This window comes from Palaemon carinicauda, chromosome 22 (assembly GCF_036898095.1).
Source record: "Palaemon carinicauda isolate YSFRI2023 chromosome 22, ASM3689809v2, whole genome shotgun sequence".
NCBI classification, from domain to species: domain Eukaryota; kingdom Metazoa; phylum Arthropoda; class Malacostraca; order Decapoda; family Palaemonidae; genus Palaemon; species Palaemon carinicauda.
Genome location: NC_090746.1, coordinates 39,552,695 through 39,570,961, shown reverse-complemented (window position 1 = coordinate 39,570,961; position 18,267 = coordinate 39,552,695). Strand labels below are relative to the sequence as shown.

Here is an 18,267-nt window from a genome sequence, read left to right as displayed (position 1 = left end):
GGAAAATCCAGAGAGATAAAAAAAAAAAAAAAAAAAAAAAAAAATAAGGGTAAAAATTTTCTCTCCTTTCAAAAAGTTTCTCTCTAGATCTTATTGTTTGAGAATAACTAACACAGCGAAAGCCCAAACCAAAAGAAGTACTTCACCAATAGTTGAAAAACTTGAGGTTTAGTCGCGAGCAAGAAATCAATGTTTATCGTAAGAACGACAGAGAAGAACTGAATGGTATCGGAATATGTTTAGTATCCTTCCGAGTGGTGGCGCTAGTGTAAACCCAGCAACTATCACGGTGATCGCTCGCGAGTTTTGAATCTGTCGGAACGTTAGAGACGTTAGCTAAATATATATCCACTGGCTAAGTTAAATATTTAAAACATAATAGTAAGTATTACTATTAAAAGTATGCATTTATATCAGCGATATAAACAACTGTACTGTATACTCATTTCACCCTTTTTCCTTTACAGGAGGACCCAATGGTGATGTGTGCAGTTGTATTCTGCAACCACAAGAGTAAGGACTTTTGTGGGCATATGATGTGCAGGTCTCATGCCCCCTGCTGCATCGTATCTGGATCCCTGAGGTACTGGGACCCGAAGGGTTGCTCCAACTGCTCGACCTTGCTGACCAACGGCTTTGGAGATGATATCCCTGACACCACGGAGTCAAGAGATACAGCAAGGGAAACCCTTCGAAGGTGGGTAAGAGGGTTCCAGAAGAACTCTCCGGGACCTTACCTACCTAACGAATCTATTGGGTGCCTTCTGTTCCCTAAGGCTCAATCTAGTGCGGTAGTGCCCCAGGAACAGGTCCAGCCTCCCTTCATTCAATTGAAAATGGATGCAGACTTCAACAAGGCACTGGAAGGCATGAACATCCACCAAGAACGGATGTCGGAGGCGTCCACCGACACCGAACAGGACCTACAGCAAGAAGGCCCTGAAGAAGGAGTGGTTCAACCACGCACAGAGGAAGAGGGATCCGTTTCGACGGTGACTGAGGACCCCCAGGTCACTGTGACGGCATATCAACCTGTGCCGTCAACCTCTTCAGCCCCAATCCCCAACTGACTACACACGTCGACAGGAGTGAGGCGCTCCTAGAGTCGATCCAGCAGATGTTGGGTGTGTTCCGGAAGGAACAAGAGGAGATAAAGCAAGATCTCAAAGAGACGAAGAGAGAGGTAAAGGAAGGGAAATGCCCTGGCGCTTCCAGGGGCTCTGCTAAGCCCCTTAGAGTATCTGACCTCCCTCACTGCTCCGAAACCAATCCCTGGAGGTATACGGAGTACATGCCCATGATGAATGGGAAGCTTTACATCTCTGAGAAGTTGGGGGCTAACCCCTTGAAGATCTTCAATTCTGGCCCAGCTTTTCAGCATACCCAGATTGCTATGTGAGACTGCGAGATGAACCTGCATCCCGCGAGGAGACGGTACCCAAGGAAGTCATTGTCTTTGAACATGACAACGCACAAGCCATCCTAACCAAGACCCTGAAAGGAGCCGGATATACCAACTCCAAAGTCTCGGCATTGAGCAAGAGGCACCCAACCTTCATTGCTCCTTCCTCCAGAGCTTTCCCCTTTTCGATGAAAGCCCTTGACTGTGTCATGAAAGCAATCGAAGAGGACACATCTTGCCCAGTTTTAGAGGATTGCAAACTATTATCTCTAGCCATGCCTACCTGCGAGGAGAAGTGGAAAGAAGTACATCTAACCTTCTCCGTCTCGAAGTTGGATCCGGAGATAGCAGGCCAGCAGTTTAATGAGAACCTTCCAAAGTTGTCAGACCATCTTTTCAGAAGGGAACAGGAGACGAAAGAAAGACTTGCCGCTTCCTTGTCTCATCAGAACTGCCTGGAAATGTGTGCAGGTCTAACCAATTCCTCAGACATGTATATGGTCTTAGCCAAGTCCCACATGGGTACCCTTGTGAAGGACTTATATACCTTCATCAGGTCAAGGATGACCTGTAGAGAGCAAGTGTTTGCCGTACAAATGGTAAAACACGAACCCAGGAAGCTGATCTCATCATGCATCTGGGGCAAAGGCCTTTTCCCACAAGATGTGATTCAAGAAGTCATTGCCAAAGCTGCCACGGAGAATAGGAACCTTCTCCAAAATTGGGGCATGTCTTCAAAAAGGAAATCTTCCTCAGACAGTGGTCCCCAGCCTAAGAACAGAAAGGCAAAGAGACCACGTAGACCTGCACAACTTCCGGCCCTGACCATGGCTACAGTGCCTCAAATGGTAACCTAGCCGCAAACCACCTTCCAGATGGTCCCTCAGCATCTGGTGGCCCAGTCACCTGTCTTTAACCCAGGTTTTGAAGAGGCACACAACCACCTTTTGGCCCTACAAAGGTAAAGGCCCAAAAAGAGGCTCCTCCGGAAACCCCTCAAGGGGTAGAGGACGTGGTCACGGATGCAAGTCCTCAGGAACCTCTAAGCAGTGAGAGGTTCCAGGTAGGAGGCAGACTTTTACACTTTTGGGATCGTTGGACCTTCGATACCTGGGCCCACAGGCTAATCACGAATGGACTCAGTTGGAAAGGGAACAAAATTCCACCGCGCTTTTCCGGAATTCTTCCAACACTCCACCCCCTTGTTGGAAGAATATACCTCAGAACTCTCGAACAAGAAGGTAATAAGGAAAGTGAAGTCCGTCAGATTCCAGGGAAGGCTGTTCTGTGGGAGAACGAGAAGGTCCACTCCTTTTCGTAGGTTCTCATCTGCACCCCACCACTAGAGATCCGTCAGTTCCACAGGTCCCATGTTGATCTGGATGTCCGGGGAGTCATATGCTTGATTCCACCGGGACTTGAGTCGCCACTGGAGGGATCTAATCCTGAGGTGACCGTTGGGAACTAGACGAGCCAGTGATGAAAGGTGACTGAGGAAACATAACCACAATTGGGCTGGAAGTTCTTTTCATCAGAGAAAAGGCCTTGCGACCTTCCTCAGCCTTGCTATCCTGTCATCTGATGGGAAGGTTTTGTGGAGATTGGTGTCTATAATCATGCCTAGGTATACCAGTCTTTGAGTGGGAAGCAGTGAGGACTTCTCGAGATTTACCATGATCCCCAGATCTTGGCAAAGTCTCAGAAGTTTGTCTCGGTGTTGAAGAATGGATGACACCGAGTCTGCTAGGATTAACCAGTCGTCCAGATAATGGAGGAGACGGATGCCAATCCTGTGTGCCCAAGATGATACTAGGGTGAACACTCGGGTGAAGACTTGTGGTGCTGTGGAGAGACCGAAGCACAGCACCTTAAACTGGTATTTTCTGTTGTCTAGGCTGAATCTTAAGTACTTCCTTGAAGACGGATGGACTGGGATCTGGAAGTACGCGTCCTTTAGGTCCACTGTGCACATGAAGTCTTGCGGTCTTACTGCTAGTCTGACCGTGTCCGCCATCTCCATGCTGAACGGAGTTTGTTTGACAAACTTGTTCAGAGCTGAGAGGTCGATGACTGGTCTCCAGCCTCCAGACGCCTTCTTTACAAGAGAGAGTCGATTGAAGAAGCCTGGAGATTCGTCGAAGACCTCTTGGAGATCGCCCTTCTTCAACATGGTCTGGACTTCTGCCCGAAGGGTTTGCCTCCTTGCTGATCCCATGGCAAGGGAGCTCAATGACACTGGATTCGTCGTCAGGGGAGGTAGAGATGTTATGAACGGGACACGATATCCTAGACTGATCACGGAGATTTTCCAGGAATCGGCCCCGAGTTGCTTCCACCTGTTTGAGCAACTTTTTAGGCATCCCCCCACTGGTGGACATGTAGGGGGACTGCCTATCCTAGCGTTTGCGGCTTCGGCTGCTCCCTCTAGGATTCTTGTCTCCCCTGGAGGACTTTTTGCCTTTCCTTTCTTTGACAGGAAAGGGCTTAGACACCACGGTCTTCGCTGCTGTCGTCGTTCTAGCGGTCTTGACTGGACGGGACTGCTGTGGTGCTGGAGGCTTATAGGGCTTGGATGTTAAAGCCCTATGAAGAAGGGAGTCTTGATGAGACTTCCTCCCCCTCTCAGCGGCATGTTCCATATCCTTAGGCTCGAACAAGATGGATCCCTCTAGAGAGGAATGTTTGAGCCTATTGATCTCAGTGCTAGGGACCTTCTGATGGAATCTCTCAGCTCCTGCATCCCGATGTTTCAGAATGGTATTTGCCTACAAGTTCGAGACTTGGTGGGCCAGAAACTTGATCGTGCGAGTACCTGAGAGAAGAAAAGTCTCCATAGCCTTCCTGGTACGTTCTTTGGAGAAATCCTCAGAACCTATCAGGATACCTAAGGTCCCCAACCAGATATCGAGCCACGAAGTGGCTTGCATAGCACAATTCGCAACTTTCTCCTGGTTAAGGATCTCGGTCACCGAGAATGAGACCTGCCGGTTGCAGAGTCTCTCAAGAGGGACTCACCTGGTAAGCTCTTCCAGCGAGTGGTGAAGAGGAAGAGCTAAACAAGGCTCCTTAAGGATCTCGAAGTACCTCCTCTGCTGTACGCGAGGAGGTGGGAGGAGCTTGTTGGTGGCACTGGAACGGTTGGAGGAGGACATCTCGGAGAGCTGTAGAGAGATCTTGTCCCTGGTACTCTTAACCCCTTGAGACCAGGGCAGTGCTGCACTGGTCTTGGAGGGTTTCTGAGTACCAAAGACACGATCCAAGACCGTGTCCTTGCCCTCTCGAGGAGGGATCTCTGGGTCAGAAAACCCGTTGAGAGCCCTCATTAGAATCAGAACTTGCCAAAACGCATGTTCTGACTCTTGCTGGTCTCCTGATGTAGGACTTGCAGCGAAGTCTCCTTCTGTCCCCAAAGGCTCTTCTTGGGGAGAGTCGCGGACGTTCTCTGAGTGGCTAGTTGGCTCCATCCTAGTCCTAGTAGAGGCCTTTGGTAATGTTTTGGAATCCTTAGATTCCTACCTGGGAAGGATGTAGGACTCCAACATTGACGAGGATGGCCTGTTCCTTTCAATCCCCGCCTGAGAGGACATCTTGGCGCGAGGAGAGGTTTCCCTTATTGGTGCGATGGGGGAAAGTCTCTCCTCGCGTGATTCCCCTGGGGACGGGAAATCTTCATCAGAAAGGAGAGGGAGACAGTCTGGGGGAAAGAAGGAACCTGCCTCGAAGGTCTGCGTGGAGTCAGTTTTGCCCTTAGAGAAGTTACCGCGCCTGGAACTCCTCTTTTTCTCTTCAAAGGGCTAGAAGCAGCCATGGAACTGTGCCCCAATTCAGAGAAGATAGACTTGAAAGCCTGTGTTACGGCTCTGATCAGTGCACCGAATCAGGGCTGTTGGCTGACAGACGCGCTGTCAGACATACCCCTTGAAGGGACAGGAATTGAAGGATCCCTGGGAGGAGTTCTCATCATTGGTGGGTTCGCCTGAAATGGCTTTGGGGTCCTGGACCCCTCTAGATGTTTCCCTTCTCCCACAATGCGCGGTGGTATGCCCTTGCGGGGAGGGAAATGAGGCGATGGCGACCTTGCCGTGCGTAGTTCAGCAGTCTAGCGCGCGGGAGGATATTGACGCTCGCGCGTGGGAGAGTAATGGTGCTCGCGCGAGGGAGAATACCGGGACTCGCGCGCGGGAGACTGCTGATAGGCGCGCGCGGTTGACTGCTGGCGTGACTGCGGGCGCGTGGGAGACTGCTGACACACAGGAGCGCGTGCGGGAGACTGTTGGCGCACAAGAGCGCGTGCGGGAGACTGTTGGCGCACAGGAGCGCGTGCGGGAGACTGTTGGTGCACAGGAGCGCGTGCGGGAGACTGTTGGCGCGCATGCGCGCGGGAGAGTATTCGCGCCCGCACGGTCGTGCAGGATCAAGGCGTTGAGTGCGCAGGCGAGAGTTCGCGCGTGCCTGTACCAGTCGTAGGGCGCGTGCGCGCAGGAGAAAGATCCCTAGCGCGCGGGAGCGCAGTTGAAGCCTGTGATGCTCGTGGGCGCGTGACAGAATGTAGGCGCGAATCCGTAGGAGAGGATAGGCGAGTGCACGCGGAGAGCGCACGCGTATCCTCGTGGATGCTTGAGGGAGAACGCTGGCACGATGGCGAGCGCTGGCACGGTGGTATTAGATGGCGCGTGGGAGAAGTAAGTTTAGTTGACTTCCCAGTAGCGCCCAGATCAGTAGATTATTGGTGCGCAAGACAATTAACTGCTGGGCGTGAGCGCTGGCGCGCAGGAGATCACTGGCAAGCAGGAGAGCGCTGGCGCGCAGGAGAGCACTGGCGCGCAGGAGAGCACTGGCGCGCAGGAGGTTGACGGTGCGTAGGAGCGCCCTGGCGCAACTGGGCGTGGGCGCGTAGGCTAAGGCTCAGGCAAGGCCTGGCGCGCAGGAGAACATGGGCTCATATGTGCGTGAGGGCGTGCATAGCGCGTAGTGGAGCTGTGCTCCTGTTGGGACATATGAGCGTGTTGGCGCATACGCCCTTGATGCCGTGTTAGGGTTTATTGATGGGGCCTGACGAGCTACTAGAGCGCATTCATCAGGTTTCGTTGGCGCATAGCGCGTATCTGGGTGGCGCGCCTTAGCGTACTCAGATGAAACCTTATTAGGTTTATACAGGAAAGGTGACGGCAGGTCGGCAGGTCTGTCGGGTGGAAGGTCGACGTGTCCTTTAAAAGGACGACCTTTCACCGAAGGAGATCGCGAACGATCTGCAGAAAGGTCCAGGACCAACGCAGGAACAGTGATCAGTGATTGTTGTCGAGGCTCCTCTGCGGGGGACTGCATCGAAGATGTTGAACCGAAGAGGCACCTCCTCACCGCAGGTGAAGGAAGGCCTCTTTGGCGAAGAGGAAGGCGAGCTTTGCGACAAATGCGCCCTCTGGGGGCCGTAGGGTCAGCGAGCTGATCTTCTGCAGTCCTCCGAAGAGGAGTCTCTGTAAGTGAACTCCCCCGAGGGAAAGAAACACTAGCAGGAGAGACTGACGTTGGACTTAGTTTCTCCCTCGTAGGCTGAACAGAGACGGGAGAAACTAAGCCGTCAGCTACCGCAGGGTTTAAAGAGGCAGAGGTGATGGGTGATATCGCATTGGATACCTCTGACACCACAACGTCAACAAGAGACAGAGGATCAACCTCTGTCGGTGACGGCGATTGCTTGACAGCGGCACCCAATCGGACGTAGTTAAGCAAAACCTCCTTGGAGGGCGAACCTGTAAGCCACAAGGAGGACCAAACCTGAAAAAAGGGGGGTTAGTGATATATTTTCCCCCGGGGGGAGAGGTGGAGCTGCTTCGCTAGGGGGAAGCAACGTCATCTCTCGAGCCCCGAGTTTGGTAAAAAGTACATCGGTCTACGCTACCACTCGACGGTCTCTCGAAAGAGACCGACCGAGTGGGAGCTTCGGAGGAGGTTTGGACAACGGAAGAAGAGGCCTTGGGTTTTTCTCCTTTCAAAGAAACCTTCGAAGGAGAAATATCCCGTTTGGACTTCTTCTTCCGTCGTTGCGAAAACCTCTCCCACTGGAAGGTAGACCACTCCCTACACCTGTTGTTGCTATCGCACCGTTGGCCCCTACAAGAAGGATAAAGGGCGTGAGGATCGGTCTTGACCGCCGACATGAATGTTCCACAGGGGCGGTCGGGAAACCCAGGGCAGATGAACATAATCGCAGAGGCCAACTTCACAAACAGAACTAGAAAAAGAAAAAGACAAAAGCATTAAATGGCTGACAAATGACGGCGAGGATGAGAGCAGACACGTCCGACTACCATCCAAGCCGAGAGCAAAGTGAGCTCAAGCAAAAGTGTGTGAGGGGGGGTAGCAAGGTACCCTCCCCTACCCCCGCTAACTAGCGGTGTGGGTAGTAAACCCTCGTTAAATATTAATGGCTCATCATTTCAGCTATGCCGAAAGTAATACCCCTATTAAATAGCGTGGTTTGTATTCCAGTTATGGAACAAATATATTTTCTGTTGAAATGTTTAAATATAATGTCTTTTGTTATATATATTCTGTTAAAATGATTAAATATAATGACTTGTTCACATTCCGTGTCACTTTACTCACGTATGTACTGCGAACGCTAACATTAGCAACGTTACCAATGTTACACAGCGTTACCAACGTTAAGATGTCATTGCTAATGTTAGCAATGCTACGGTAATATTAGCATGTGTATTTTAAAGCATTTTTCCATATACCCTTTACATAATATATAAAAAGGTACAAAAAGGGTACAGAACCTAACAACCCTACATAACCTAACCTAGAAGTTCAAAACATTAGTATCACTATTTATAATGGTCCTTGTTCCGCCACTAGCTCACTTACGCTCGCAGGAAAATAAAACATCAAGCTTGTATGTACTGGCAAGCGGTAATGTTGAGCTGCACACGCTAACATTAGCAATGTTACTCTAACATGACAAATTCGGAGATAATTTGTATTTTTCCTAACTATACAAACCTTAGCTATTTACTATGGGTATTACTTTCGGCGTAGCTGAAAAGACAAGCCATTAGAATTTTAACGAGGGTTTACTACCCCCATCGCTAGTTAGCGGGGGGTAGGGAGGGGTAGCTTGCTAACACCCCCCCCCCTCACACACCTGTGTGGAGAGCTCACTTTGCTTAGAGGTAGGACTTCACGGGGGATAGGGCTGGCGGGCAAGTTTGATTAAATAGCTAAGGTTTGTATAGTTAGGAAAAATACAAATTATCTCCGAGTTTGTCATTTGTTCCGTAACTGAAATACAAACCACGCTATTTAATATGGGTGACTCAACCCTTAGGAAGTGTGGAAAAGTCCCAGCCATACTGGCTTTTGGCTTTGCCCGGGGTCTCAATATCTGAGTTTGTCAGCACTCAACAATAAAGAGTCCCTGCACCTCGCTCGCACCTTGCTATGCAAGGGTTGCGGCCTACATAAGCTGTGTGTGAAGGATTATGTGTGTGACTCGTCCTAAGAAGTTGACCTGAAGTTCTTAGATGGAAAACTTTAGGCTAGGACTTTCCCAATACCACCTCGTCAGGGTATGGTGACGTGACAGTATTAACTTAATACTAGGAACTCAAGGGAACATGGTTTACCTGCAGTGGTTTGAGGTCAGCTGTGCAGAGAACCCAGGATGCTGCTTTCCCCAAGAGAGGGGAGGATGAAGAAAAGAATATGGTCCAGGCATACCTTTTCTTTCATTCAGACTAAAACCGGGGTAATAATGCCCTCAACAACCCTCTGCTACTTGTCCATTAAGGAGCCTGAGGTTTAAACCAGCTGTTGTGCAGCCACCACAGGGCCAATAGGGAACGTATCGAGCCTCCTGTGGGTCACGTCTTGCAGGTAGTGGGCTGTGAAGGTCGTCTGACGCTTCCACACCCCTGCTTGTAGAACCTACGTCACTGATAAATTCTTCTTGAAGGACAGGGGTGTAGCTACGCCCGACATCATGCGCTAAGGCGACATGATGGAGGAGGGTCAGGATTCAGGGACAGATGGATCACCCTACGAATCCAAGCCGAAATGGTATTCTTGGTGACCCTCCTCTTCGTTCTCCCAGTGCTCACAAACAAAGCTTGCACTTGGGGACGAATACAGCCGTTCTTTGAGATATAACCTAAGACTCCTTACTGGACACAATAGGGGATGGTCTGGGTCATCTGTTACAGAATGCAGACTCGAAATCCGGAAAGAGTCGAATCGAGGATCCGGCACTCCCAGATTCTGTGTCTTAGCCACAAACTCAGAGACGAATCTGAACGTTACCTCCCCTCATCCTTGCATGGGCGATGTCATACAAGAGACCATGAAGTTCACTGACTCGCTTGGCCGAGGCCAAAGCTAGTAGGAACACCGCCTTCCAAGTTAGGTGGCAATCTGAAGACTGCGTAATGGTTCGTAGAGAGGTCTCTTACGAGACCTGAGAACTCGAACCACGTTCCATGGAGGAGGTCTCACTTCCGACTGACGGCAGGTAAAATCTTATCTTCGCATGAGTAGGGAAAGTTTCAGCGAGGAAGAAATGTCCACTCCTTTGAGCCTGAAGGCTAGACTTAAGGCTGAGCGATAGCCTTTCATTGCCGAGACTGAAAGGCGCATTCTTCCAGCCAATATACGAAGAACTCCGCTATCGCTGGAATAGTGGTATCAAGTGGAGAGATACCCCTTCACGACTCCAACCACAGAAAACTCGCCACTTTGCCTGGTAGACCCCTGCGGATGACCTACGCAGGTGTCCAGACATCCCGTTCGCAACTTGTTGCAACCATCCTCTCTTAGTGAGGAGATGCTGGATAGTCTCCAGTCGTGAGGTCGAAGCGAAGCTACGGCTTTGTGAAAGATGTTGGCAGTGGTTGTCCGAGTAGATTGTGTCGTGGAGGGAGCTCTCTCGGTAACTCTGATAGGAGTTACGGAAGGTTCGGAAACCATTCTGTGTGATGCCATAGCGTAGCTATATAGGGTCATCGAAAGATTGACCGATATTCTGGTCTCGTTGAGCACCTTCCTCATCAGACAGAACGGGGAAAAAGCACACACATCGGTGCTGTCCCACCGTTGTTGGAAGGCATCTTGCCAGAGTGCCTTGGGATCTGGGATTGGGAGGCAATACAGCGGGAGCTTGAAGTTCAGCGCTGTAACGAACCGATCCACAGTCGGGTAACCCCACAAGTCAGGACTTTGTTGGCTACTGAAAGATCCAAGGACCACTCGGTACTCATTATCTGAGACCCTCTGCTCCGACTGTCGGCGAGCACATTCCCTTTGTCTGGAATGAAGCGAGCCGATAGAGGAATCGAGTGGACTTCGGTCTATCTCAGTATCTCTACTGAGAGATGGGATAGCTGCTTTGAAAAGGTACCTCCTTGCTTGTTGATGTAAGCTACTACTGTGGTGTTGTAGCTCATCACACCACAGAATGATCCGCCAGGTCTTTGCTGGAACTGTTGAAAGGCAAGGAAGACGGCCTTCATCTCTGGCAGATTCATATGGAGGCACTTTTCCGATTCTGACCACAGGCCTGAGGTACTGTGTTACAGAACGTGCCCCCCCCCCCCCCTTCTTTTGTGGTGTTCGAAAACTGCATCCAATCCGTGGGAAGGAAACAAGAAGATCCATTCTTCTTCGTAGGTTCTCGTCTGTCACCCACCACTGGCGGCTCGTCTGTTCCGCAGGATCCATAGGGATCATGATGTCCGGGGAATCGCAGTCTTGATTCCACTAGGACCTGAGTCGCCCCAGGAGAAACCTCATCCTGAGGCGACTGTTGAGAACTAGACGAGCCAAGGGTGAAAGGTGACCGAGGAGACATAACCACGATTGGGTTGGAAGCTCTTCTCGTCTGAGGAAAGGGCTTGTGACTCTTCTCAGCCTTGCTATCCTGTCGACTGATGAAAGGCCTTATGGAGATTGGTGTCTATAATCATGCCTAGGTTAACCAGTCTTTTATTGGGCAGCAGAGCGGACTTCTCGAGACTTACCCGGACCCTTAGGTCCAGGCAAAGTCCTAGAAGTTTGTCTCGTTGTCAAAGAGGGAGTGACTCCGAGTCTGCTAGGAAAATATGGCGATGGTGCCCTTACCGCGCTATGTCCGGCAGCCTCGCGCGGGGGAGGGTATTGATGATTGCGCTAGGATCTAGGGAGCCCGCTGGCGCTCGCGTGATGAGGAAAATCCGGGGGTCGCGCGCGAGAGCCTGTCGAAGCGCTGATGCGGGCGCGCGGGAATACCCTGGGCTCACGAGCGGGAGACTGTTGAAAACGCTCGCACGCGCGAGACTTCATAGAGTGCGCAGGAATCATATTGATATGCAGGATCAGAATGAAGAGCCCGTGTGGACCAGAAAGTTGGAGCGTGCTGCAGCGCGTAGGAGTTTGTTGGCGGAAGTCAATCGGCGTGCACGCGCGGATGATCATCAGTGCGCGCGAGCGCGCAAGACTATTGGCGCGCGAGCGGGAGATCATCGGTACCCGCTCGCGAAAAAGATCGTCGGCGCTTGCGCGCGTAAGAAGATCGTCGGCGCTTGAAGATCGTCGGCGCTTGCGCGTGTAAGAAGATCGTTGGCGCTTGCGCGCTTAAGAAGATCGTCGGCGCTCGCGCGCGCTTAAGAAGATCGTTGGCGCTCGCGCGCGTTAGAAGATCGTCGGCGCTCACGCGCGTTATAAGATCGGCGAGCGCACGAGGGAAACCATCGGTGCCCGTGCGCGGACGATCGTCGGCGCTTATGCGCGTAGGAAGATCGTCAGCGCTTGCGCACGAAAGAAGATCGTCGGCGCTGGCGCTTGTAAGAAGATCGTCGGCGCTGGCGCGCGTAAGAAGATCGTCGGCGCTGGCGCGCGTAAGAAGATCGTCGGCGCTTGCGCGCGAAAGAAGATCGTCAACGCTTGCGCGCGAAATAAGATCGTCGGCGCTAGCGCGCGTACGAAGATCGTTGGCGTAAGAAGATCATCGGTGAGCACGTGCGCGCGCTAGTCCGCTAGGATGCAGGGTCAGCTGACAGGACGATCAGGAACTGGGATGTGTCCTTAAAAAGGGCGGTCATCCCCCGATAAGGACCGTAGGCAGGACTGCTTCAGAGTCCAGAGCCAAAGTCCTTCGTTGCAGTGCAAGCTTGAGCTGAAAGATCGGTAGGTCAGCTGGCTCAATACAGGAAGATCTGCTCGATACTCCGAGGAAGGGTCTCTAAGAGAGACCTTTCCCGCGAACGGGAGAGGTACCCTTCGTAGAAGAGACAGGAGACAGTCGCAGGCTGAATGACTGGTGAGCGCCTGTGCGCTATCTCAGGAAACTCCAACGATGTGCGCTGATGAACGTTGGCGCGCAGTCCCTGGAACAGGATGTCTCTGGATGGCAGTCTCAGGAACAGCAGGAACGGCAGGCGAGCGCTTGCGCGCAATTGCGCTCGAGCGCGCAGGAGAACGGCAGGTCAGCAGGTCTAGGAGATGGCTGGTCTAATCAGGAACAATCCTCCGAAGAGGGGTCTCTATGAGTGGCCTCTTTCGCGAACGAGAGAGGTGAACACTTCGTAGAAGAGACTTGAAGACACTGGTGATGGCGCCCCTTAGGGGCATTGGATCAGCAAGCTGACCTATAAGGAGCAATCCTCCGAAGAGGAGTCCTGAAGAGGAGTCCTTAAGAGTGGCCTCCCTCGCGAACGAGAGAGATCACCAGACTGATCCTGCAGCTGCTCAGCCCCTTGAGCATAGCTGCAGGTGCGACCGCTCAGCCCCAAGAGCATAGCCACCTGAAGTTTTCATGCGCCTGGCCTTGCAACCGCTCAGCTCCTTGAGCATGGTTACAAAAGTGGTCACTCAGCACCAAGAGCATAACCGCCTGAGGACAAGGAAAACCCATCCAGGAATTATTAAGGTATGAGAAGTTCCCCCTCTGCAGGGGGAAGCTCTCACACCTGGGAAGGGAACCTCCCTCGGAAGGGAAGTTACCTACCCCTGGAGGCGAACCTCCTTAGCTTTCTAAGATGAACTGAAGAGCTGACAGTTGTCACGGGAGGACTTCTAAGAGAAGGGATAACGCCCATGACGAAGTCCTAGAGAGACGGCAGCGACAGCAGACTCCCCAGGCACAAACAGGACAGCTCTGCTTCGTTGGCACACTTTAGTCAAACGAAGAAAAACTGCATAGTTAACTGGGAAAATATAGTTAAATAATTATTTAACAGAAATTCCCCCTGTAGGAAATCCGAAGAGTAACCCCGAGGGAATAGCAAAACGTAAGAATTAAAAATTAAGTATGCGCCCTCCTCCTCCACTGACATTCATGGGAGAAGGAGGAGGGCGGAGAACTGTAACAAAAACAGAATTATAACAGAATTATAATTATGTAATTCATCTGAAAATGATCACAAATAGTAAGAACCACTGACCCCCCAAGGGAAGTGTTCTCCACATAGAAGCTGAAAAGTTAAAAATACAATTAGATTTCATTAAAAATAATTGAGACAAATAAACGGAATAGCAACCCAACCCACAACGGGAAAGGAGCTTCCGTAGTAGTACGTAGTAGTAGTAAGGGGTGAACGACCTCGAGTAGAGAGAGAGACCGTAGTCAAAATAAACTCCCACATTCCCTTCGCTGAGAAACCAAGTTCCCCATAGGAAAGGAGGAACAGCGAAGATAATAGATGAATGAAGAAAGTCCAGCGATGACGATTCCCCACGGCGGCCAAGTTAACAGAAAAGTCGAAGGAAAAACCGATGGACCAAGAGGGAGAGGCCGAACCCCATGATGTGGAACCGTGGTGGCCTTGCACTACGCAGATGTCATTGTCGTACATTACACACACAGCACAAACACTGAAAAGAAAACTTACTACATTTCTATACACAAATATATACATAAACATAAAGAATGTTTATATATATATTACAAGTATAAGAAAAAGTAAGTAAAAAGACAAAAAAGCATTAATGGCTGTCAAAGAGGCGAGGGTGAAAGCGGACACGTCCGATCACCACCCGAGCCAAAGTAAAAGTGAGCTCTCTACACAGGTGTGTGAGGGGGGGGGGGGGGTAGCAAGCTAGCCCTCCCTACCCCCCGCTAACTAGCGATGGGGGTAGTAAACCCTCGTTAAAATTCTAATGGCTCGTCTTTTCAGCTACGCCAAAAGTAATACCCATATTAAATAGCGTGGTTTGTATTTCAGTTACGGAACAAATATAATGTTACGAAAACATTAGCAACGCTAAATATAATGGTTCTTGTTCTGCCACTGTCTCGCTTACTATCGTAGGAAAATAAAACATCAAGCTCGTATGTACTGGCAGGCGGTAATGTTGAGCTGCGCACGCTAACAAAATAGTATAACTAACACATTAAAATTAAAGAAATTAATGACTTACTTTTATGATTGCGACGACGAAACTTGTGGGTCACTGGGGTGTTGTGACTGAGTCTATGGCATCTTAACTTCTTTGTCTTAGTTTAGTACTGCAATTGGAACAATGTAAACGTTGGGCTATTACATTACGAGATTTAATTAAATTATCAACATTGGAATTCACCAAAATACTTTCAAGTATGGATTACTGCAGTCGTTACAAGTTTCTAAAACTTCCATTGTAAAATACGCAAAAAGACGTCACTTGAACTAACAAAGACCTGACTTGGACAAAGGTTTCCACGGAAAAGGGTTTGTTGGAAGGTGGGGGTTGGGAAATATTACCTACCCCCCCTGTGCAAACTTTCCATACGTATGTGTTCATGATTGGGTAACGGAAAAGCAACAGTGTCTAGAGAGTAAACATGAATGAACCAGAATGGGAAACTTGTCCAGAGCAAGTATTTATGCAAAATCTGGGCGTGACAAGGTAATAACAAAATGTATAAAAGTAATATAGAGTAGCAGGATAAAATGGAATGTATGATAAATAATATTTAATGGGTATATAAAATGGGGTGATTTTATAAGATATCGGATAATAAAACTAGTAATTCTTGGGTCAAACGTAATATGTATACGAGGGTATTGCATAAAAAGAATGGTATAGTAGTACTGGATCAAGTAATATACTTGAATAAAGAGGGTGAAGTCGAATAGTTACATTTCACGGCTAGAGAAGAAAAAATCCTGCTGGTGGAGGAGGAGCATATGCGCAAGTTTTTGCGCAGAAGGTCGAAACCTGCTGTGTACAAACGAACGAACGAGAGCGACTACAACCGACAAGTAGAATGACAAAAAATAAATGAAAAACACTGCTAATGTTAGCATGTTACGCTAACATTGCCACAGCTCAATATTACCGTATTTTTTCACGAAACATAGCCTTTGCAATAGCGCCTCCAAAGTTTATCCAGTTATACTGTTTTGTCTTTTCCTCCATTTATTATAAATCCAAGAAGGTAATGTATAGTGAAGAAACGGCTTGTTTTATAATTATATACCATTTCCCCAGTATGTTTTCCCCACCCAAAACGCCGAGTTCCCACTGGGGGTCCTCCATTATCGTAGGATATAGATATATATATTTCTGAAACTATTCATTTGCGATGGGAACGAGTGTCATTTTCAAAGAGTGAAATTTTTTCTATTGAAAAAAGTAGTTTTTTTTCCTAGGTTACATTGCCCTGTAATAGAGTACAATAATACCGTATATTCTTCCCTTACAGGTCAGAAATATATATAACCATGATGTTTATATATGCAAGGTTAGATACCTATTTATGATGTATACATTGACAATTTATTTTGCTTATGAAAATAAAGAGAAAAATGTATCTGCGTCTTCTTTTATCCCTCAGTAAATAAAATAAGAGAGTCCAGAGTTTTATTCTATTTCCTTAAATAGAAATCTTGATGGTACCGATGTCCAAAGTACAAAATGGTAATCTCTACAAAGTTTCCCTTGCGTCCTTATGGAGATACAAACTTTGAATCCTTAAAGTCGAAGTCGACACTTTCCCTGCAGGGGCCAAGCTAGTTCCAAGCTTGGTGGATATGACAAATAACGGTAATGCCATATATACGGGTCTAGTAGACCATATAAGGAACTCATTCAAAGTAAAGGCACTTATACAAACCCACAGATATAGTACTTTCTAGTTAATTCTCTGGTAAGCTTCCATCCATACCGGAAAATGTATGGTTCGTGTATTTGGCTATAAATTAAATCATCATATATTTACCAAAATTATAATATAATTTTTACCATAAAATCTGGTTCCATTTATAAAAATATTCTTCGTAGTAGTCTTCTTGGATTTCAGCAATTACTTAACAAGTATTGATGAATTATATACTGGTAAAACTAATGTAGTGGATCTGTATATACGCCCCATCTATGATAGCCTAAATGAAAATATCCACCCACAAAAGACAGGCTGCGTTGTAATCAAATCAATATTTATCACAGACATACAAGACACTTAAATATCCCGAAAGATCAATTGTATGATTAAATAAAAAACACATACCAAATATGACACCTTTGAAGTAGTGTGGAATGGGAGAATTCGAATGTTTCACAGAGTAAGCAAGATGACAGCTGCTGTCATTAGCTGCCAACTAGCAGACGTCAGTGACGTAGGAGAGCCTACTCTGACGTCACAGCAAAACATTACAGTACAACACCTAATCTAGAAAGCATATTTATTCAGCTAGTGTAGTTGATGTCGTTCTTTTGGTCAATACTTTTAATTGAATGCGAATACACGCAGGGAACATATTAGATAAGTCATGTCATTAATATATATTTAATGAAGACAATAATGATAAGAAATATGTTTGTAAGTTTGATTATTTGACGGTGTTTTCCTGTTGGATCCAATTCGAATATCCAATTGAACAGTATTTGCAGTGTAGCCATTATTATTATTATTATTATTATTATTATTATTATTATTATTATTATTATTATTATTATTATTATTACTTGCTAAGCTACAACCCTAGTTGTATAAGTAGAATGCTATAATCCCGAGGGCTCCAACAGGGAAAATTGACCAGTGAGGAAAGGATTGATTGACTGATTGATTGATTTAAAGTTTTCTGACATCCTGATGTCTGAGGTCGTTGACGGCGAAAGAATTAAGGAAATAAGAAAAGTAATTAACAATTAAAACAAAATATTTTAAGAACAGTAACAGCATTAAAATAAATATTTTATACATAAACTATGAAAACTTGAAAAAAAAAAAAAACAAGATGAAGAGAAACAATATAAAATAGAGTAGTGTGCCTGGCTGAGTGTACCTTCAAGCAAGAGAACTCTAACCCAAGACAGTGAAAGACCATGGTACAGAGACTATGACACTATCCAAGACCAGAGAAAATTGACATGGCCTTCTCCTTAAAGAGCTGCTTACCATAGCTTAAGAGTCTCTTCTACCCTTACCAAGAGGAAAGTAGCTACTGAACAATTACATTGCAGTAGTTAACCCCTTGAGCGAGAAGGAATTATTTGGTAATCCTCAATGTTGTCAGGTGTATGAGGGCAGAGGAAATATGTAAAGAATAAGCAAGACTGTTCGGTGTATATGTAGGTAAAAGGAATATGAGCCGTACCCACAGAGAAAGGACCACTGTAGTGCGGTCTGGCTAGTCAAAGGACCCCATAACTCTAGAGCAGTAGTATATCAACGGATGTCTGATGCTCTGGCCAACCTACTACCTATCAGTATATAAACAAGGGTCATGGTTTAGTTTTTACCTTATAACGAATTTAATGGATTTCGTAGTTCCATGTTTATCGTCTAAGCACGCAAATAAAACATATATATAACCCTTTGCCATTACAAGATTAGTTATAATATTGCCTCAAAAGACTTTAAAACAAAAAGGGTCGAAACTTAATTTTAGCTTGGGTGGTGAAAAATAAAA

At 47.7% G+C, this 18,267-nt stretch overlaps 1 protein-coding gene across 1 annotated transcript in view; it reads right to left on the bottom strand.

Moving 5' to 3' along the window:
• TBC1D16 (TBC1 domain family member 16) overlaps positions 1-16,986 on the bottom strand; it is a 496,458-nt gene extending 479,472 nt beyond the window's left edge. The window contains exon 1 of the mRNA XM_068346153.1: positions 16,863-16,986. The gene's annotated coding sequence lies outside the window, so the exon portion shown is untranslated. The remainder of the gene's footprint in view (positions 1-16,862) is intronic.
• Positions 16,987-18,267: the final 1,281 nt, after the last annotated feature.